A 5,638-nucleotide genomic window follows, 5' to 3' on the forward strand; every position below is an offset into this window, starting at 1 on the left:
GCGGCTAGATTTTTATGTGTTGTTTTATTTAAATGAGTGTCTATTCTGTAGTTTATATTTGAGATTTTATTAGGATTTTTGGATATATGTGGTACATCCGTATTTTTGAGATATAAACATTGTGAGATATTATTTTTCACTGCTCAATATGCTCCTTTGTTTGTCACGTAGAACATAGATTTCATAATAATATTTTGTATTTTTCACTTGGTTTCTTATCCAATGGTCTATTAGCATCAATAATTTTTGTCCGAATTTTAGACTACAATGTAACCATTTTAAGCATTTACCATGTGAATAGTATTCCGGTGTAAGCATTGATTTTGTGTATCTAAAAGTAGTTTTTCTTATTGGTTGTATAGAAGTCCTCTTATTTTAGTGGTGCAAAATGTCATGTCTCTTGTTACTTTCTTGTATTTCACTTTTTCGCCTTACTCCAATTACCTCACTTATTATCCCCGCATGGCAACATAATCCATTGTTTATTCAACAGTCATTGCGGAACAGTCTCTCAGTCCTTATAATGAGTAGTGTATTCATCAACTCATGCTCTTACACGGGCTAGCATTTCATGTCTCTAAGTTTCTTAACATGAATAGTTCTACTTTCATTGTCATTTTTAGCGTAAGTACCCCGGGTAGGCGACACCTTTAAACATGTTTAGGCTAGATTTTCCTGCCATTACTTGTGCACGGCCACGGATCAATCTTCAAGTACAAAAATTGGTATGATCATATGTTGTACTTATGGCCTCAAATGATCACAAAATATGGAACATACATATGACCGGAATTGCAATTATATTATTTCCTAAGCTTATTATAACTTGCTGATATCTTGATATGGAAATGAATGAAAACTTTGTATCTTACAATCCAATTAATACGAAAGGTGAAATATCATATTATCAATGTCTCTGGTTAAAACAAATTTCATAGAGATGTTCCGACTTTTTTTTGAGAATATGCAACATGTTCTGACGTGGGTAAAATTGTTTTTTAGGGTTAGGGTGAAATTGTTAGAAGGCAGCTAGGTCCACCCTAGAATTTTGGACCAGTCTATCTGATTCGATAATCGATATGGGCCAGGAAAATAATATAAAATAAAATAAAAGGGAAATAGCTATTCCTGATCCTTTGTCCAGGCTAAGAAAAAAGTAACGCAGCCAGGATTGCCCCCAGCCGTCGAGACACATCCAGAATTCTAGACCCAGTCGTCGACACATCGAGCCAGCCGCTCGCTTCCTCGAGACCACCCGATTCCGCCATCTCGCTCGCTCGTCGCTCGCCGTCCCCGCCTAGGTAGCCGATCGTTGGGCGCCTAGGACCGCAGCCTGTCTGTCCCGTCCGCTTGGTGTTTGGGGCTCTGCGCCACCTCATCTATGGAGTTGTGCCCCTGCAAGCCGACGCCGCTGCCCAATCCGCACATCGGCACTCGGTCAAGAGGCAGTTGCCAGCGAGCAAGCATCCGTGTTGATTTGAGGTACCAGCTCCGCTCGTCTACTACCCATTTGGTTTTGATTCTAGGGTTTGCTCTTCCCTGTACTACCCACCGTTCAGTACATAATTTCCATTGAATTATGTTATTATGAATTTATAATTGATAGAGAATAAATTAGTTAGAATGTCTCTAAGTCTTCTATGCAATACTGAGACTTAATTGGCAATTTTAGTATGTTTGTAAGACCATATCAAACTATTTCTGTGGTATTGGTAGTTAGTTAGAATGTTCACTATGTCATATTTGTTGTCAATTTTTTTCAGGAGGACCATCCTGTTTTCAAATCCTAGATCCACCACTGATCATAAGCTAAACCTTTACATTCTGGAATATGAAAGGTTGTTCTGCTTAAGATAGGTAAAGACATATGTCAGCCACATAACGACAATTGTGCTGAATTGAGAAACATTACTGCGAATAAAATTTGGAAGACCCGTGCAAAGATCAGCTGGCATGGAATTAAAACAAAACAGAAGTAGTTGCACTCATGAATTAGTGATGCGGGACTGCATATCAGAACGGAAGTAACTGACAAAAATAATTTGCTCACCTTCTCAAAACATACGTGAAGCTTGGGACTACAATAGATAAAATTTTGTAGATTAATAAGTGAAACAAAATATTGCAAGAACGACTGCAGAAAGAAGCCATTATGTTCATAACATGTATGTAATGCGCGAATAATATGGCAGGCTACAAACCATCTGAAAAAACCCTATGCACCCTATATTTCTACCCTATCCATAAGACCAACTTATTTATGTTAGAACCCACATATATCGATACATTTCTCTATGCGGCTGGGAAATAGGAAATTGGTCGCACCTAGGATCCTAATTAATGATACAATGAATACAATCAAGTCAAAATAATATTCTACCTTGTCATAGTTAAAAATACAAAATACTAATTTACAAACACATAATTACCAGATAAGTTCTTAGAAGAAGTTGTAGAGAAAATTTCTTGAGATCCAATACACTACATTGACTGGAAAATTAACCCAAATATAACTGTGTTTGATAAATGTAGGTTAAACATCCACTTCTAGCGGAGTTACAAATAAGTAGTTAAGACCCGAAAAAAGGCATCAATATCTCTGTTTAATACAACAATTTTGTGCAGTAGATTATACATCATCACTTAAGCCTCATATTTGTCAGTTCGATATGACAACTTCCCTCCAGTTTAAATTTCATATAGTAGACGTGTATGATTTTCTACCTCATGTGCACATTTGATTGCATTTGAAGTTATATTTTTCACATATGCTCTTATTTGTAGAAAAATGTGGAATGATGATTTAGCAACCATAGAAAGAAACATATTGCTACATAGTATATCAAAAAGAGGGAAAGAACCACAATAGGATAAATGCCAGTGTAAGGCGAACATGCAACATGAACATGGTCACTCAAAACAACGTTACAGTTTTTAAGCATACCGAACTAATAAAGGGGATGCGAGTCGGAGCTTCATCCATTTCTGTACATATCTTGAATCATTTTCAATACTTCTAAATTTTTGGCTAACTTGAAAAGACGATGCATGCTATCTTAAGCACCAACCACTGGCGAAACTAAAAATAAGAACCTAAAAATGCCTTATACAACAATATCATGTACTTGTTTCTATATACCCGAGCCATTTTGGCTTAGCCAATGATCTATGGTACCTCATCACTTAAGCTCAGACTTATCAATACAGTACTACAACTTTGCTTCAATGTAAATGCTAGAGAATACACGTATGTCCTTCTACCTCGCATGCATCGCCCAGTTCCTCCTTTTCTAAAAAAACATGTATCCATTTCAGATTCTATTTTTCACAAGTGCTCTTGTTGGTAGGAAATAATATAATGATGATTTACCAACCATAGAAAATAAAACCATTGCTACACACGGCTCCATACCATAGAAGGTAGTGAACCATGTAGGACAAATGACAAAGCCAAGCTCACATGATATTTGAACATGGTCACGCAAAACATTTGTAAGATACAACGAAAACATACTAAACCAGAAGAAAAGATGTCAGTCGGAGCTGCATACATTTCCTTGCATACCTTGATGCAATTATTTCTAATTTGAGGCTACCATGTAAACATGATGCGTGCTTCAATATTAAACATACATGTAAATATAATAAATCTATGATATTCTTGCCGCACGATTTATTTTCTGCTATACCAAGACATTCATTCGAGCATCTGGGCATCTGGAAGGCAATTTAGAGATTGTAAAACCATGCACCTTAAACATATGTGTTAAGTATAGAATGAATATTTTCAGGAGGACCATGGATGTCTACAGGATAGGTCTAAAACAATATTCATTATGGTAGTATAAGAAAACTGTATTACAATAATCCAGTGTGCATTGACATCTTAAAACATTGATCAACTCCAAGATTACAGAACATACTGAAATCATTGACCATGTGCCTGTTGCCATTACCTATAGCTATTAAAACTCTTCACGATCCTACATTCTATATAATTGGCAAATCAAAAAGTTGTTGATTTAGAAACTTATACCACAGTTCTTTGAGTTACTCATGTACTTGTTACCATGCTCATGTACATATAGAAATTATTAGCTCAAATTAGCATAATTTTAATAGAAACAAAACGAATCTCAGTATAATGTACAACTGTTCAAAAAAATTAAATGGAACGATTATTAGAAAAAGTGCATGTCATATAAGTTGGTCAATCAAAAAGTTGCTGAATCGGAAACTTACCACTGTTTTCTCATAATTTTTGAGTTCCTCCTTCCACTATTAAAAATACTGTCGAGTTCCTCATGTAAGTGGTACAATAGTCATGTATTATTAGCTCCAATCAACATCAACTAGTTTGAAGCAGAATGACACATTTTTGCTATGATGAATATGTAAATAAATTCTGTACAATGCCATAAATATTTTTTCTTTCATACACAGTGACACATTTTTGTTGTAAAGATCATGTAAATAATATTTTATATCTTTGCAAATAAGATTAACCTTGATGTATAAATCCGATCAGAGTAGAGGTAGCTATGAAAGGTCATGCGTCACATCATTAGTCTAAGTCTCTAACCACTTCCATGGAGAATCTAACATCTAAACTACGCATATTTGTTTGTTCCAGAAGCCACGAAATTGAGGTACGCAGAAGATGAACAAACCTGAGAACTGATGATCCAAAGATGAGTCGGAGTTCAAGCATCACATAGCCGTCAGCTGTGGTTGCTTGTAGGCGGATGTGTCTCAGACCTAAGTTGTTGCAGCTGGACCGTGGTTACATGCATCCTCGCTTGGAGGCAGCGGTGCTGGGAGATATCCATGTGCAAGGCGCAGAAGTGGACGAAGGACCAAAGAAGCAATCTGTGCCTCCCTGTCGCTGCGTCCTGCTCCTCAATATGTCACCTTATTTATGGCCGCCTTATCCCTCATGCTGCTGATTTAAACCTGCCCTACTCTTCTTCTCATAGGCTGATCAAGGGTTGCGCTTCAGCGACAGCCTCGCCGACAACGGGGAAGCAAGGATCAGAAGTGACAGCTATAGCGCTAGGAAATTAGAAACCCTAGCAATTGATCTTCTTTATAAAACGTGTTTGGCAAGGGACGTGGAACCTGCCTCAGGGAAGAAGAGATTGATCACGTGAGAGAAGAGACCAGCTTCCATCCTTTATCGGACAACCAATTGTTTTTTGTTTGCCAATTGCCTAGTCCATATTGTGCATGTGTTCGATGCCTGCAGACATGTGGCTCTTGGAGTTTGTAGGTAGACCTACTATATTGCTCTCGGATACGTGTGAGAGCTTTATTATTTCCCCTTTTTTCTTTCCAATTCGGTCATGCATCAGTTCTTGCGTGATTGTATTGGACTCAAACAAAACACATCCATGTAGTCCTTCCCATGCGCGCAAGTGTTATGGTTCAATGCATCTAACGTGACAACATATAAGTTCAATACTGTTGGTACATATACTTCTACATGTTACGTGGAAACTTTAAATCTCAGCCATTGTTATTCTAATCAAACGGTGTAAAAAATATTAACATATGTGGAAAAACGTGACGGCTTGTTTTACTCTTGTTTAAATTATATAATAGATTGCTATGAGCTTCTCCTGCTGATGCTATATGATGA

The 5,638-nt window shown here is 37.1% G+C and overlaps 1 long non-coding RNA gene across 1 annotated transcript; it reads left to right on the forward strand.

Moving 5' to 3' along the window:
- The first annotated feature begins 1,365 nt into the window (after positions 1 to 1,365).
- Positions 1,366 to 5,403, forward strand: LOC119271543. The gene is made up of 2 exons (XR_005134590.1): positions 1,366 to 1,482; positions 4,634 to 5,403. It is a non-coding gene; the product is annotated as an uncharacterized LOC119271543 (long non-coding RNA).
- The last annotated feature ends 235 nt before the right edge of the window (positions 5,404 to 5,638 follow it).

Source organism: Triticum dicoccoides, chromosome 3A, assembly GCF_002162155.2.
Source record: "Triticum dicoccoides isolate Atlit2015 ecotype Zavitan chromosome 3A, WEW_v2.0, whole genome shotgun sequence".
In the NCBI taxonomy this organism is placed as follows: domain Eukaryota; kingdom Viridiplantae; phylum Streptophyta; class Magnoliopsida; order Poales; family Poaceae; genus Triticum; species Triticum dicoccoides.